This window comes from Vicugna pacos, chromosome 17 (genome assembly GCF_048564905.1).
Source record: "Vicugna pacos chromosome 17, VicPac4, whole genome shotgun sequence".
NCBI lineage: Eukaryota > Metazoa > Chordata > Mammalia > Artiodactyla > Camelidae > Vicugna > Vicugna pacos.
Genome location: NC_133003.1, coordinates 24386523 through 24403821, shown reverse-complemented (window position 1 = coordinate 24403821; position 17299 = coordinate 24386523). Strand labels below are relative to the sequence as shown.

At 54.4% G+C, this 17299-nt stretch overlaps 1 protein-coding gene across 1 annotated transcript in view; it reads left to right on the top strand.

Moving 5' to 3' along the window:
* The first annotated feature begins 706 nt into the window (after nucleotides 1-706).
* RFT1 (RFT1 glycolipid translocator homolog) overlaps nucleotides 707-17299 on the top strand; it is a 54200-nt gene continuing 37607 nt past the window's right edge. The window contains exons 1-2 of the mRNA XM_072941493.1: nucleotides 707-846; nucleotides 7909-8076. The gene's annotated coding sequence lies outside the window, so the exon portion shown is untranslated. The remainder of the gene's footprint in view (nucleotides 847-7908; nucleotides 8077-17299) is intronic.

Genomic DNA, 17299 nt, shown 5'->3' with positions numbered 1-17299 from the left:
TAGGGCTTTCCTGGGGCTCTCACAAGGCAGGCAGCCCCTGGACTGCCCCAGTTCTGCACTGACCACCGCACAGCCCTTGTCCTTCTGAGTCCCCTTTTCCAGCTCCTCTACACCTTGGTCCCTCAAAGGGCACGGATGGGCACTGGTGTTGTCAGAGGCAGTCACAGAGTAACAAGGATCCCCTTGCACAGAGACCCAGGGGACCCCCTAGCTCTCCAACACCACCTCTACCTCCTCCATTACCCGCCCTCAGCAGCACCCCCTCTGCGAAGATCTGCCAGGTCCCACGCTAGGCTCTGACACCTGGGGAGTCGGAGGGGCTCAGTCACTCACAGGGCGGGGAGGGCTGCGGACCTCACCAGCTCCCTCGCCTCCTCGCCTGCCTCAGTCTCCCTCCACAGCTGGCAGCTCAGAGTTCACCTAGGCTCGTGGGAAATGGAGGGGGGCGGGGAGAAAGGCGGGTAGGGGTGGCCCGGAGCTGAAGAGGGTCGGGAAGGATTGCCAGGCACACCCCCACCCCACCGGACGGTCTCACTCCGCATCCGCCGTCTCGCACACGCCCCCGCAGGCACGTCTCCCGCGCGCCGGGGCCCGCCCCTCGGGCCCCCGGGAAGCCTTTCCCAGCCCGGGCCGGAGGCGTCCGCCCAGCCACGTGACTCAGGCCCGACTATAAAAGATCCGGCTCTATTCCCGGGTCGGGCCGCCACCTGGAGGTTGGAGTGACGCTGCCACCTGGGCCGGGGCTTTGGGCGGCGCCTTCTCGCCCTTCGCTGCTGGCACCAGCCAGGAAAGTCTGGGAGACTTGAGCACGCCCATTTCATGGATGGCGCAACGGAGTGCCTGTGTGTGAGTGTCGTCCACAGCACCTCAACCTGCCCCCTAGCTGGGAGGATAGGGGGAGGGATAGGGGATGAGAGATGGGGAGGGAGAGTCAGAGAAACCTGGAAAAGTAATGACATACATTGGCTGTTCTGATGAAAAACAGGGCAAATAAGGAAAATAAAGACAAGTTTACGGAGAAAAGTAGAAACCTCTCCTAACTGCACGGATGATTTCATCTCCTCAGAGAGACCTATCCTCCACACTCATTGTATTTTAGAAGTTGTCCTGTTGGAAGGCACAATCAGGTCAGGCTGTCTGAGGAGGTGTAAGGAGGTGGCAGAGCATTCGGGGCTCAGGACCCTTTAATCATTTTACCTTGGGACCAGGTTAAGGTTTCCTAGGCTCCTGACCCAGACCTCAAACAGGGTTTACCGACAACTCTTGGCTGAGCATGGGCAGTGAGAAGTGCCCCCAGGAGAAGTGGTTGGGCCAGTTAGACCAGCAGAGCAAGGTGCCTGCACAGCCAGCACTCTCCATCTCAGGTCCTCCAGGGGTGTGAGAGGCCCTGGGGCACCAGGACACCCTTGCCAACCCACCCACCATCCCTCCACATGGTGCTCCTCAGAGCCCCTATCTCTGTTTAGGTCATGCTTTGCTCTTAGAGTGCAGCCCCATCAAGCTCTTGGCCGTCTAACAAGGCCCCATGCAAAAAGTCCTCCTCCAGGGAGCCTTCCAGGTACCTGCCTCTAACTAAGGAGGTCCTCTGCTTCCTATGAGCCCTCTCCTCAATTCTAATCTACCCCCACCCCCAGTGTCCAGTGCCTCTCCTGAGGCACTAAACACATGTGCAGAGGCTCCAGAGTAGGAAGAACTATCATGCAGCTTCCACACTAATTGGCTGCATGACCTTGAGCTTCAGCTCAGCCCTCTCTGAGCTTCAGTTTCCTCATTTGTAAAATCCCCAGCCCTTGGGGCTGCTCTGAGGGTGGATTAAAATGCTGAATTCAGAGGTTCCAGCCTTGTGCCCAGCACTGGAAGCAGGCAGCTGGGCTGTTCAGGTCCATCTCCCCCAGACTGTGAGCTCCCGTGGCAGAGACACGCCTCCTCCTGAGGGCCCAGCAGCCTGCAGCGGGCAGAGACAGAAGTTGGCAGGAGAGGAGCCTCCCCAGGGAGCTGAGTCTCACCCTCAGGCTACTTGCCCACCCCACCACCTTCACATGCCTGGGCCTTGCCTCTGCCCACAGGATTATGCAGGCACGGGCTGTGACCATGTTGGCCACAGCAGCTAGGCAGGTGGCCAGGCTGCTGGGCAGGCCTGGGCAGCAGGAATGGTGAGCCCTCGGGGCCAGAAACACAGCCAGTTCCCAGGCCAGCCCCTCAGGGCCTGTGGGCACCAAGTAGTCATCCTAGGGCAATAGAAGGAGGGGTGGAAGAAGGCTGAAATTTCTGGATGGAGATGGCATTTGGGTCAAAGTTTGGGCTATAATCTAAGCCCGCAGGTGGGGCCCACATGGGGCCCTTTACACCCTCACGGTAGGCCAGTGGGGCGAGGACTCAGGCCAGCTGAATCCAGCTGTACCAAGTTTCCCCAGGTGGGCATGGGAACTGGAGCCTCAGCTTTGGGCACCAGGCCTGGGATCACAGGAGCTGCCAGCAGGGAGACCTGGGACCCTACCTGGGGGCCTTGCAAAGAAGATGAACTAGTTTCAACTTGGCCTCAGGTTTCACAACCTGGAAGCCTGGGAAGTTCATGCTGATGTCTGCTCTAGCTCCATCATGTTGTAGAGCAACATGCTGCTCTGTCCTGTGGGGTGGAAGGGTAGCTTCCTTCTGTGGGGGCCACTCTTTGCCTTGGGCATGTCTCTAGAGGGAAAGCAAGAACATTGAGGAGGGAACTTGGGGGAAGTGTTAGTGAGTTTGAGAGCTGGGCAGAAGGGGCTGTGGTGGGAGTGTTCTGTGGAATCTGCCTTTGGGTTCTTGTGTGTGCATCCAGGAGCCGGCTGGTGTATGTGCCGGAGGAGGGGCGGGGGGGGGGGGGACAGGGAATGGAGTAGCAGAGATGTCCAGTCTTCCCTCCTGTTCCTCAAGCTCCCTCCCTCCACACCACCCACATGAAGCCACTGGAATCTAGAGAAAGCCCCAAGGAAGCCTCCACTGTCCCCCAGGCTTTGGAGAAGGCTGGGGTGGCCAAACCACAGCCACCGTGGGGGGTGTTGTGTGGGTGTGCATGGCACAGCTGTGCTACAGGGAAGAGAAATGGACTTTCTTTCCTCAGGCAGAAGCTTTGCTCTAAGAGAAGAGGAGGGAAGAAAGGCTCCCCAGCCCCTGGGCTGGATCCAAGTGGGCCTGCACTGTTAGCTTCCTGCCCTTCCCTTGCTGCTCACCCTCCCCACTACACAATGTCACCACCCTGGCCAGGCCCCAGGTCACTGTGGAAGCTTGTACAGGTCTTTGTCCCCTTGGTGCCTCAGTCTCCCCATTCTGATTTCTCCATTCATCTGTCCCCACTGCTACCATCCTGGCCTGGGCCGCCAGCGTCTCTTGTCTGGCCACCTGCAGTCCTATTTACTCAGGACCCCGCCTCCCCACCCCCCAACAATTCTTTCTTCTCACAGTAGCCACACAATCCTCCTAAAGTGTCAGGGACTGCTCGCTCCCAGCCCCAAAGTGACCATGGAGCTCACAGGATGAAAGGTAAAATCTGAACATGGTGATCAGGCCCAGCATGGTCTAGCCCTGCCTCCCCGGCCACTGCCAACCCTCCAGCTCCTGTGAGAAAAACTTCTTTTACTTCCTACCAGACAACTTCCTGCACTTTCTCACCTCTGGGCCTTTGCCTATGCTCTTCCCTTTGCTTGATGTATCATGCCTGGCTAACTCCTTCTCAGTCTTCAGGTGGGTCCTAGCTTAGTTACCACCTCCTCCAGGAAGCCTCTCCTAACCCCTTGTAGCAGGTTAGGTAGAGCTCAGAGATCAGAGCAGAGCGTGCCCTCTATCCCTGGGGAACATCAGCACCCAGGGATGGGGGGATAGTCCTCCCACCACCTCACCCATCCCTGCGCAGCCTACATGCCCCAGCCCAATTGTCCACCTCAGCCCTCAGGTCTCCAAGGAAGAGAGAACAGGGTGACCAGGAGGAAGTGAGAGTAGAGGACAACCAGGGGGTTTCAGGATGACTCCTGCAGCTCTGTCCCACCTGCCCTACAAGGCCTTACCTGGGAGCTGGTACCTCCAACTGTCCCCCAATCTGCCTCCCTCAGGACTTCTAGGACTTGAGGTGCCTGGACCCTCAGGCTCCCCCACTGATCAGGTCCCTGAGCTGAGCTCCAGCTCAGAGGGAACCCTTGTAGGAACCCGGTGGGCCCAGCATCCTGGGTCTGTCTGCTGGAAGGTAGGTATGAGATGATGCTTCTGGAGGACGAACCACAGGGCTGGGTGGGCACACAAGGGAGAGAGTTTGTGTCAGGGTGGGGGTTGTGGCAGAATGGAGGTGGGCTCCTAGTGGGCATGCCGGAGTAGATGCCTGGGCGAGCCCCACCAGGCAGGGTGATTGGCCTGTGGTGGTTCTGACTTCCTGCAGGATCCGAGCAGGCCCCTGCCCATCCCTGCAGGCCTCGACAGCTCCAGTGATACAAGAGAGGCGACAGGATGGGCCTTATTAAGTAAACACTAGGGTGATGTTGGCCCCTGCCAGGGACAGGCTGAGCAGTTAAAAACAGCCTCTCGTTTAGTGCTCCAGACAGCTCCAGTTTACAGGCGAGGAAACTGAGGCCCAAAGAGGTGAGATCGCTGCCCAACAGCCACTCGGCAGGTCAGGAGGCAGGCAGGCCCCCAGGTCTGTGTGAGGCCGCAGCCTCTGGACCTTCAGGAGGACGACCTGCTGCTTCAGAGGCGGGGGCATCTAGTAGTTATGCCTGGGCCCCGGGCTGCTGGTTTTGCCTCACAGCTCAGCCCTCACTGGTGTGTGACCTCAGCCAGGTAGCTCAGCTTCTCAGAAACACGATGAAGGATGAAAAGAGACCCAGCTCTCAGTGGCCACAAGGATTAACTGACCCAGTGAGAGTAAGGAGAAGGACCCCTGCCTTCCCTATTCCATCTCCCCTCCTTCCCAGTATGCATGAGGACCTGGTGGGAGCATGGATGGGCATGGACCACTCTGAGGGAGGCAGGGAGCAGGTCCTGAAGTTCCACCCAGACACACTCCTCTTTACCCCTTGGCTAGGAGCCTCCCTCAGGCACCAGTGGTGAGCTGCCCAATTACTGTCTGATTGCCTACACCTGGGTAGAGCAAGCATTCTGATCCCATCCCACAGATGAGGAAACTGATGCTCTGTCAGAATCAACTGGAGGGCAACAGAGCCAGCCCCCACCACAGCATCCATCCTTTGTCTAGGGAAGGGGCCAGGGGTCCTCTGCAGGACATGTAGACCAGCCAGGCCTTGGGCTTCTACCTCAGTCTCCTCCAACACTTTTGTGGCCTGTGGGGCTGGAGCATGGGGTGCACAGAGTACCCCAGGGGTCAGTGGGAGACCTACATTCTCAGTGGCCTTGGACGCTGTGCAGAGGCCTGGGCCTGCATTTGGGCCTGTGCTGAAGATCATAGGAAATGACACCTTGGAAAAGGGGTTTTCCAGGCAGAAACTGGAGCGAGAAGGTTGGGAGGACTGGCCTTCTAGGCAGAGGACAGGGCAAAGACCTGGAGGCAGGCATGACGGCAACAGGCACCTTAAAATGAGTGGAGGAGTGCAGTATGGCCTTCGTCATTCGTGTTAGTGACGCCTGGCTCTGTGGGGCAGGTAGGGCGGAGACAGGAGTGCCCTGCCCGGGGCTGGTGATGCAGGTGCAAGGGTGGAGACACCGAGCTGAGGGAGACCTCCACCTGCCCGCATGCCCAGCTTCAGCTTCCCTCCCCCTTTTCAGTGCCCAAGGCTGATTACAGCCTGCTCCCTGAGCACAGGGTTTGTCCACATGGAAGGGCATACATGGGTGTGAATCTAGAGACATTTCTCCAATCTTTGCCCTTCTGACTTTTGCTCTGTGAGCTCAGCGGCACAGCACTGAAGGGTGAGCTGCTAGGACTCCAACCAGCAGACTCGGGGAGGAGGGTGTAGGTGTTAGTGTAGGGGGCTCCTAGGCCACCTGGAGCACCCTTCCTTTCCTTCAGCATCAGTTCTAGACCCTTTGCCTGTGGGTCTCTAGGCTCCCTGGTGCAATCATTCTGGCATGTGACCTTCTTGGGGCCGGTAGGAATGAGCTTTAGACGCTGTATGTCTTTGTTCCTTCCCCAGCTGCAGGGTCACACCTCCTTGAAGGCCATGTCCCCTCCTCCCAATACCCACCCCTGCCATGCCACCACACACATAGCCAGCACTTTGTGAGGGTCAGGTACACCATAGGCACTTAGTGAAGATCAGCCTTCCCAGGGTGGCACCCCGTGCTCAATGGCAGTGCTCAGCGCCATCTGTTCATTGCATGTTTGTTGGTTTCCTCTGTGCCCTGAGCCTCTACGTAGCAAAGGGCCAGGGAGCACCAGCACCCGGGAAGTCAGGCTGCAGGGTTGGCCTGAGTCTCTGGGGCCCCCTGGACCGTATGGCACTGCACTGCTGGCAGGCCCTGCCCTGGAAGCCCCTGAGAGACACCTGAGCCCTGCCCTGGGGAGAAAGATGCAGTAGGCGGGGATGTACCTAGAAGAATCAGGAGCAGCAGCGCATAATAAAGCAGCTCCAGGCAGGCCTGCCTGTACTTGCACCCGAGTGCCAATAAGCGCTCAGACACAGGATCCTTCTCCCACCTGAAGCGTGACTTGTGGAGTCTCCAACTCTTGCTGCTTCAAAATGGGGAAGTTTGGGTGAGAAGTCACCATTACTTCCTCCATCATCAGCCTGGCAGTTGCTGACATGCTTGAGTATACTGTGTATGCACATAAATTCTTGTATATGAGAGGCCTGGAGTGGCAGCAGCAGGGCGGGAGGGCATGAGAGTACAAGTGCACAGGGGCAGTGAGAGGAAGACCTGGCTCCAGCCAGCAAGGGTGCATGACCTCCAGAGATGGCTCCGGCTCAGGGTTTGCCCTTGTGGCATCCTCATTCCCAGCCACCCCCATGGCCGGCACCTTCCCTCAAAAGCCAAGGCCTGGGCGCCTGAGAGGAGGAGGGAAGGGGGACAGTGGGGAGGAGGACAAGGATGGAGAGTCCACTGTGGGTCCTCTGGATCCTCCACACTCTGGCTTCACGCTGTGTCCCAGAGGTCCTGGAGTGCCCATCATCTACTCTCCTGGCAGCCCCTGGCTCCCCAGAGCAGCGTTTGCCCCCAGGGCCTAGGCAGATGTGGGTCCGTGATGACCGTGGGATCCTGAAGTCTTGTATACTGCACTCAGAGGTCAACTTCCTTGGATGGACTTCCTTCCCAAAAAGCTGTCTTTATCTGTGTCTAGCAATGGCCCCTCGACATGGGGCTGCCCAAGGGGACTGACTGGCCATCAAAATAAAACTTGACAGTTGCTGCCTCCACCCAGTGCCACAGAGCTCTGCCGGAAGGTGGCCTGAGATGGCAGACTCTGCCCACAGCCCAGAACTCTTCAGGCCCAGGGGCAACAGGGAACCCCTGCCTGTCCCATCTTGCTTTGCCCCAGGCCCTCAGGTTCACAGCATCTCAAGTCCCCAGTTCCAGGGCCCTCCACCAACCTACTTGTCCACAATCTTAGAAGACGTCCCCTGGGAGTCCAGGTAGAACTAGGTCTCTGCAGAGGATGTGGTGAATGTGAACTTGGTCTCAGATTAGAATCATAATAAGAACCACCCAAGGCCCAGTGAGAATGCCTGCATCTGCCAGGTATAGGAGACTTGGGCCTGGCCTCCTCAGCACAAAGCCTCACTACCTGGGTCCTTGCCAAGATTTATCTCTGAAATTTGCCTTGGAAATCTCCTAGTTGCTGCTGACTGGTGAGGGCAGAGCTGTGCCGGGGTTCAGGGATCCCCGTCCACACTGCCAGGAAGTTCTCAAGGGCATCTGTCTTCTCCCTTACTGTCTGTCAGTCTGTCATTCTTTCCCACTCCTGTCTCACTGTTCCCTGTCTGGTTCTTGCAGACACGATAGTAAAGAGGCCCTGTGTTCCCATGTCCAGCTCCAAGAATGATTAACTCCAGATGACTTCTGCACTGACATTGTCAATGATGAACCCTCGTCAATGATGAATCAGTGATGAACCTGCAGACCTGTATTTGGTCCCTACTCTGTGCTGAGAGCTGAGGAGAGGTAAAAGGGGGGACTGACAAATTCTATGCCCCGCTTTGTGCCTATAGCCAGTATTGCTAATTGATCACAGTGCTTCTAACAGAGCCCAGAGGGATACAGCTCAGTATCCTTCACGCAGCTTCAGGGAGCCATTGCCACCAGCTGGAATTGACACATCAGTCCAAACCCATTTACCCTCCCTTCTGCAGCCCACCTCCTGCCGAGAATTGAGGCCAGGGTCAGGCCAGGGCTTCTTGTGCAAAGCTGTCCTTGTCCTGTCCCACCTCACACTGCCTGTGTCCTGATTTCTTTGTCCTCATTCTCAGTGCCTGACACAGGATGGGGCGAGGGCAGACAGGATCATCTGTCTTTGCGTCTCAGGTTCCTCCAAGGCTGCGATGGCCTGGTTAGGGACTTGGCCCCAAAGTGGTGTGGTGCCTTTGGATGGAAGGCATCTATCTGAGTTGCTGCATCTAAGCACCTTCTAAAGCTGCCTCCATCTGGGACCTGAGACCCTCCCCAGACACGCATCTTCTTAGAGCTTCTCTGGGGCCCAGGGATCATAAGTCGCCTCGCCTGGCCTCCTGCTCCCAAGTTGCTCACTGTGCATTCCTTCCCAAGTCGAGGCGAGATCCTGGCTGCTGCTTTGCCTTTTGTAGCCACACATTCATGTGGATTAGCATCCACCGCGTGCCAGAGCCTATGGCAGGGGTCAAGGGCCTCCCTGAGCAGAAACAGAGGGTCCCTGATTCAAGGAGCTTGAGGTCTGCAGGGGAGAGAGATATGCCCCCAGATGGGTTATTGAGAGAGTGTTAGACTCAGGATCAGACAGGCGGGAGGTCAGTCCCAGCACTGCCACTGGGCCTCAGTTTTCCTGCCTGTAAAATAAGGATAATAGTAGTAAGAAACACAATAACGCCTGCTCCACAGACTTATTTAAAGATTAAACAAGACAATTTATTTTACCCTTCAACATTATTTTTTGAGCACCTACTATGTGCCAAGTTTTACTTTCAGCTCCAGGGATATGATTGTTCCTTCAGAGCTGACAGACAGATGGAGAGCAGACAAGTCACTAGGAAGTAACCACACTGAGTGAGCACATGGGGGAAGCCTAGGCACTATGAGAGCCAGGACTCCTGACTCCACCCAGGAAATCAAAGAAGGCTTCCTAGAGGAGGTGACTCCTGAAGGAGGAGGATGAATTAGCCAGGCTTGGGGAGAAAGGTGTTGCAGGCAGAGGGAGCAGCCTGAGCAAGGACTAGGCAGTGAAGATGGTACATACAAAAGTGCCCAGCACTGGGCCTCAGCATTTGTTTAAAAAATACAAAGCAGTAGAGAGGCCCGGACAGACTTGCCTGGGTACTCGATGTGGGGCAGATGAACTGGATTGGGTGTATCTAGGGAGCTGCATTATTTACTGTCCCAGCTATAAAATATTTACGCGGTCTTCCTGATGATTTATGGTGTTGTTTTCCTACCTCGGGGCTCCTGGCAAGTAAGCCATGCGCTTTGCAGCTCACCCTTGGGAGGAGACCCGTGGTGCCAGCGCCCAGCACCTAAGTGGTCCAGGAGGAGGGCTCAGGTCCAGCCGGCCAGGCCATTTAGCAGCTCTGAGCTCTTCTAATGAGGCATGAGCCCCACACGGCCTGAAGTTCCTGCCCCAGAGTCCCCAGGGCAGAGCTAGGAATCCAGGATGACAGAGGTCCAGGCTGTGGGGAGAGGATGGCGCAGTGATCCCTGTCTGTGTGGTTTTTAGACAAGGTACTAGACCGCTCTCATCCTGTTTTCTCCCCTGTAAAATGAGGTTCACTGTAGTGCGGTGTTTTCAGGGACAGATTGAGATCACACAGCACAGGGTGTGAGCTCAGTGACAGGAAGCTTGAAATTCTTACATGTTTCACTAAACATCTGCAGAGGGTAATATTAGGACAATGTGTCAACGGCAGCACACCTCAGAGGTGAGCACAACTCATAAAGTGATTCAAAAGTGTTTTATGTGGGAAGTAGGTGTGTTTTAACTTGCTCGGGTTGAGAACTAACAGTCTGTGGAAACCTTAGAAGGGCCTGACCTCAGCCTCCAGCGGAGGGAGACCCGTCATCCCCTCTGCTCGGTGCCTTTCTTGGAGTCTTTCTAGAAATCTTTCTTACAATCTTTCTAGAAACTGCCCTGGTTTCCTGTTCATTTCTGGAATGGAACAAAGGAAAATCCCCGGATAGAGGGAAGGGTGGAGGGCTCAAGTGAACCTCTACCCAGTCCAGTTGGTGCCTCCTACTGCTCTGAGGGGGAGCAGCCCTCGGCCAGGCGAATGTGGAGCCCTGACAGCGGGAGTGGGAGGTCTGGCCCATGGCTGATGGACTGGCAGGCTCATAAAGACTGGACTACAGGGGAAAGTGAGCGCAGGACTGGGGGCCTCCAGCATGGAATGGCAGGATGGACAGGACATCAGATGGGCAGGGAAGGTGATGCCAGCATATTCCTGAGAGGGGCTTCTGGAGACTTACAGCCTGGATGTGGATGAAAAATTAGCCCACACATCCAGGGTCTTCTTCCAGGGCCCTCCTGGACCAGCCTGACCCACCCCTGCATTGAGCAGGTGGCCACACTAAGGCCAGAGGGAGGAGGGATCAGAATATCACACAGGATCTGAACTGGGACCAGAACCCAGGGAAATCCATGCCCTTGTTCTGAGAGTCACAGATCCATGGAATTTCGGAGAGGAGGTATCCCCAGGAACCATCGGGTCTGACCCCTGCCACAGCAGACAGAGGGGAAACATGCCCATCCTGGGACTGTTTGCCTCAAATCATTCCTCACCCTTCCCCTGCTCTGATCTTTGTCTACAGCAGAGGGGTCATCCTCTTCAGGCTGCATTCCTCATACTTCTGGGGCTTGGTTTAGCCCTTGGGGAGCACAGGGGGAAAGGTGAAGAGAGATGGGAAGACAGATGCCCTAGGCAATGTTTCCAGGGTGACTGCCTCTCTTCTGTGGACTCAGATTCCCCTGGACAGGCCCAGTGAGGTTCTAGCTTCTTCTGGATGACCCAAGTATCAGTCAGTAATGTTTTAATGAGAATCAACTGATGAGGTTCCTGAAGTTCACTGCAATCCCAGGCAGCCCTCCACAAAGGAGAGGGAAGCTGACCCAGGCCTAGGGTGAGGAAGGCAGATCTCCAAAAGGAGAGGGGGCTGAGGAAGCGGAGGATGGGTGACACAGGCAAGCCCTTTGATTCTGGACAAGTGGTTTTACCTCTCTAGACTTCAGGGTCCAACAGGAAAAGAGAAGCCCCTCTACATATGTCAAATAGAGGGAATTGATACAGGGAATCCATTACAGCTATCAGGGAAGGGAAAGGCAGCCTAGAGAGTTGCACCAGCAGGAAGCCACCACTGCCTCCAGAATAAAGGGACAAAGGAGGAGGGAGTGTGTCCCTGTGCCATCCCCGGAGGCCCTCCTCCCTGGGGCCCAGCAGCCTGTTGGATTTCCCCCACCATGTTACTCAACCGGGTGTTTGCAGCAACAACTTCCCCATTGAGCACACATTTCCCTCCCTCAGCTGCAGCTCTGGGGCACAGCTCTCAGGAAAACCTGTGGCTTCTTCTGCCCAGCTTGTCTGAACTGGAGAGGCTGGGCCTGTATATCACCCCCACAGTGCCTGGTGGGAGAGCTTGGGAGCTGCTGGGCCCAAATCAGGGACTGCGGGAGAGAGCTCAGGACTGAGGCCCTCTGAGCAAGGCCCTGGAAACCCAGGAAGCTGAAATCTCGACCCCACCATCTAGACTCCAAACAGCACCCCCACTGCCCTCAGGATCTCAAGGCCAATGCCAACCAGTGGACCCACAAATCTTTACTGAACACCTACTGTTTGCCAGGCACCGTTGTGTCACCTTGGTTTTATCTGAATCCAAACCTATGAGGTGGCTATTATTATATAACTCCATTTTACAGATGGGGAAATCAAGATTCTGAAGGGTTAAGTCATTTGCCCAAGGTCCCTCCACTAAGATGGGACTGTACTATTTTACACCTGTCCTTCAGAGCCCTGAGTTATAGATGTGGAGAACCCTTGGCATTCACCATTTCAGCATAGAAGTTTCAAGTGTTTGAGAGTGACCCCTAAAGTTGGGGATTTTCTATCATTTGTAGCATTGCTGAGGCATGAATTTGAACCCTGCATAGGTCAACACTGGTGGTGGGAAGAAATCACTGATTTTGAGGCTTAAACAGAGTGAAGCAGGCTAAACATTCCACCAGCACCCTGGGTAAAGGCATGGGGTCCATCAGGCTCTGGGATCAGGTTACCCACCCATCTCCATAGCTGCCTGATCTTCAGCCCCAGCTGGAAGATGAGATACATAATCCTGACCCTGAAGAGTTCTGGTGAAGAATGCAATCATGTAAAGTTTCCAGGACTCCTGACACTTAGTAGGGGCTGTTAGGACAGTGATGTTGATCGTGGCCTTTGCAGATGGTGGCATAATTCAGGGCTGTGTGGTAGGTAGTGAGGCCTGAATTGGTAGGAGCTTCAGAGGCAGGCAGGGTAACCTCGGGGGGCAGGGTGGCCAGGAGGGTCCACGTCAGTGAGATGTGGCAGGCGGGGTTGGGGTGTGTGCTCAGGGGCTCGGCCTTTGGGCAAGTGGCCAAAGGCCTGGGTGCAAGTGGCAGCTCTGCCCCTTGCTGGTGGTGTGGCCTTGTGCAAGTTACCTCACCAGGGACCCACTTTCTTCACCTGTAATCTGGGGGCAACATCAGTGCCCACTTCCGAAGGTGTGTCAAGGAGGCTAAATGCAGCAATACACCTGAAGCACTTGGTATGTGCCTGGCTCATTCTAAGACCTTAACAAATGTCAGAAGTTACTGTAACATCAGTGGTGACTATTAGCTTCATGAGGGTTGGCCCAGTGCTTCAGGGTATGAATGGAGTTCATGGTTCCCCCATGGCCCTGACGGTGATTCCCAGGCCCCAGCAACCTTGGGCCCCTTGCTTCCCAGCCCTGGCCTTCACTGAGGGAGGATTTCTCTACTTCCCATGGGGAGGAGGTTTTTCTCCATCACTTACTGTCAGAGTTGGACTGGGGGAGTGGTCAAGGCCTCCCAGCCTGTGGCACTTCTGACAGCTCCACCTGCCCCTAAGGTCACTTAGAAAATAGTTCTGGAGCCCCAGCTGTGAGGAGCTGGCTCCCCGACCCTCGCCTCAGCTCCAGTGTTGCTCCTCAGAGGCCCTCCCTGACCACCCTGCTGAAGTAGGCCTAGGGATCACATCACGCTGCCTCTCTGACTTCAAGGCGCTTATCGGGATCTGGAATTATCTTACCAACTTGGTTATTGGTTTACAGTCTACCTTTCTACACTGAGAGGAGAGCTCCTCGAGGTAGGGTCCCGGTCTGTATTTTAGAGCTCAGTTTGGCACCTAGTTCTTAATAGGTACTCAGTAAACATTTGCTGGATAAATGAATGAATGGTGGTGACCAGGGAGGCAGAAGGGGTATTTTGGTGGGAGGCACAAGAAGAACTGGACAGAGAGGCAAAAGCCCAGTTCTGTCCCCCAGCAGCTGTGGGCCTCAGTCTCCTCACAGGTACCATGAAGTCTTCAGGGACAGGGGCTCCAATTCCCTTCAGTTTCCAACACTCTGTGCCTCCGAGAGGTCCCTGCCAAGCAGCAATTCTAAGAAGCCTTATTGCCCTTCCGGGTAGCAGGAAGTCTCCGTGACAAATGCAGCTGGGTCTATTTTGAAATTTGTGCTTGGATTGGCTGAGAGTGACTAAGCCCAGAGAATTATCCTTTCCCTCGGGATCACCTCCACTAGTCCGTGACTTGGGGCACCGCCCCCACAGGAGCTCATGCACACATACCCTTCCCCCAACACTTACACACTGTCACACCTCCTCATATACACTCAGGTACACTTGCTCACATGTGCACACCACACAACACAGGCAAACACACACACATGTACTCAGACACACTCACATACACTCTCACACACACACAGATGCTTACTCACACATTCACACATATGCACTGGCATGAACACATGCACACAGTCACACATATTTGCACTCACAGAGGCTCAAGCTCATTTGCACACTGTCATGTGCACTCATTTGCACCCACTCATGCTCACACGTGGACTCACACAGTGCTTACACACTCACACATGCATGCTTGCAGGGGCTCACAGACTACACCTTACACACAAATGCACTCACACACTTAATCTGCATACACACACTTATACATACACTCACGCACATTCAAACATACTCACACATACTCACATTTACTATCACACAGGCTCTGTTGTGCAGTCACTCTTAAACTCAGTCACACACACATGCACACACCCCTTCTGTTGCACAAGCCCAACCCCACCCATCTGCAGCTTGGCCTCCAATGATGGGTGCTCTCTATGCTCTTTTCCCTCGTGGTTCTATTTATTTTTCGTGGCCACAATGAGCATATTTGGAGAAGGCTCTATTTTCACCCTATCTGGAAACATACTTCCCCTCAGCCCTGAGCTTGGCAGATCAGCGAGCAGGCGCCTGGCTGCCATGGGCTGGGATGGGTGGGGAGGGCTGAGGATGGAGCCACGATGGAGATCAAAGAGCCCCAGAGGCCAGAGGGCTTCCTAGGATGGTCTGGCTGCCCCAACCTGGGCCACTGCCTCTGAAATTCTTTCTGAGTAACCCTGAACTCAGGGCAACTGTTCCCTATAGAGGTAGCTGTGGCCGGGAGTGTCTGGACCCCCTCTTTGCTCCTTTTATCTGACAGGGTGCTCCTGACTCCTTGTCACTTCTCTTTTCTAGGAAAGAGTGGAGCCTTTAAAGATCATCTTGTCCCTCTCAGTTTTCAGATGACAGAAAAGTAACATGAATTATATTTAGTGAACATTTCCTCTGTTCCAACTTGTGTAAACCTCTTTGCATGCATCATTTCATTTCAGCTTCATAACCGTCTCAAGAGATTGTGCTGTAAGTCTCTCATTTCACCGATGAGAAAACTGAGGCTAGAGAGGTCAAGGGATAAGCATAAGGCACACAGCAATGGGGAACCAAGCAAGGTCCATCTGTCTTCCTATTGCTTAGGCTCCAGCAGCCTCGCTGTCTCCAGCAGTTACCCTGCAGAGCTATTTGGAGATAGCTAGGGATTGTGTGGCTGGTCCTAGTTGGGTGGTTGTGGGTTTAAATTGGGACTCTCTGAGGGTGCTTACCCAGGGGTGCCTCCTCTATTGGTGACCTGGGTGGCTGCCACGCCCAGTCACCTTCTGGCTGCCAGTTATGGTATCAATCACACTGGTGTCAGGTGTGGCAGGGCAGCCAATGGGCAAGGCAGGCCCCTGGGAGGGTGCATTGCACAGACAGAGCCTCTGAAACTCAAGGTCCTTGTCCAGTCTGTGCCTCCTCCCCTTTTGGACCAGTATCCCTTCTATCATACACATGCTCCAGTGTGACAGCCCTGGGAGGCAGAGCAAGGCAGCTTTCATACCCCAAGCAGAGTCCATGGCTCTGTGTACCCCTCCCAATTCCAGAACATCAGCACGCAGGAGGTGCCCAGTAAATGTTGGCTAAAATAAAAACAATTTTTAAATGAGCAAAAGATTTGAAGACACATGCCTCAAAAAAAGATACACAAATGCTAACAAGCACATGAAAAGATGCTCAACATCATCAGTCATTAGGGAAATGCAAATCAAAACCACAGTATCTCTTCACACCGTTAGGATGGCTGTGATCAAAAATATGGACAATAATACATCTTGGTGAGAATGTGGAGAAATTGGAATCCTCATAGACTGCCGATGGGAATGTAAAATGTTACAGCCACCGTGGAGGACACTGTGGCAATTCCTCAAATGGCTTAACACAGAGTTACCACAAGACCCCAGCAATCCTGCTCCTGGGTACATACCAGGAGAACTGAAAATGTATGTCTGCACACTTTTGTGTCCCCACACGTTCACATGCTTCAGGCACTGCCCATGACCTTACATTCACGCTTTCACATCCATACGCACATGTAAACTCACAAGCATGCATGTGTTCATGTGCATGTGCACCTGCACCCACACCCAGACTTTATGTGTCTGAAGGCAGGCCCTGGCAGACAGGCCTGCCCACACGTACAAATGCACACTTGTCTCTCTCCACGCATATGAACACATGTTCCTGAATTTGTGTTCATTCACATATGCATGTCCCCACCCATGAATTTGCTGTTCTCAGGACCATTAGTCTGGCACTGGCCACAGACCAGTGAGGAAAGAACTCCTGCACTCTTCAGCTGTCAAAGCCAATTCCTGGGTCTTCCAAAAGGCTCAGGCTAGGTAAGTTTCCTCCTCTGTGTTCTCTCTGCCTGCAAGTCCCTCTGTTTGACCACACCCTCTCGCCCTTCAAGGTGTAGCTCAAAAGCTTCCCTGATGCCCCAGCCAGAGAACTCCAACCCCCACCCTGAGCTTCCCTTGCCTTCCTGGGATCACTCTCATGTTGTCCAAGAGGGACCGTGAGCTTTGAGAGGGCAGTGATTGTGGCTTTTTCACCCTTGTGCTCCCTCCCGATGCTCAGCAAGGGTGGTGACTCTGGAATAGACATGGCGTTGAAAGGAACCAGGCTGATGAATGGGCATTGCAGGTTACTTTCTTATCTCTGCACTGACTGATGCCCTGAGGAGCCAGCTGAGGTCCAAGGTCCTGCTTACCATTGTTTCTACCCTGCCTCCCTGCCCACCAGCAGACTCCCTCCCTCTCTTGATGCCCCAGGAGTCTAACTGGCTTGGCGTCAGCCCTGGCACTCCCTCTAGCTTTGTAATAAAATAGCCAGCTCAGGTCGGCTTTCCCTGGCAGGGAGGCTACCTGGCACAAAGAGCAGGAGGGAGAGGAGGAACGCCTGAGGAAATGGCTCTTTCACTGACCACCAGTCACAGTCCAGTGTTCTCTAGGGGTCACTTGCTCCCCAAACCAGTGACCCCCAGGAAAGAACTCTTCTCATCATCATTAATCATTTTGTTTCCTGTCATGGGCTAGTAAACCTCTTCAACTCTTAAAAAAATTTTTAACTGAATTTAAAATTAATTAAAAAATTCATTTATGCATGCATGCATTCATTCAATATCGAAATGTCAGGCACTAGGGCTCAGTGGTGATCACCAGGATTGGCCAGCTTTTCTTTAAAAGGCCAGATAGTAAATAGTTTCAGTTTTTTAGGCCAAACTACTCTGCTGTTGTAGCTAAGACAGTAGCTGTAGAA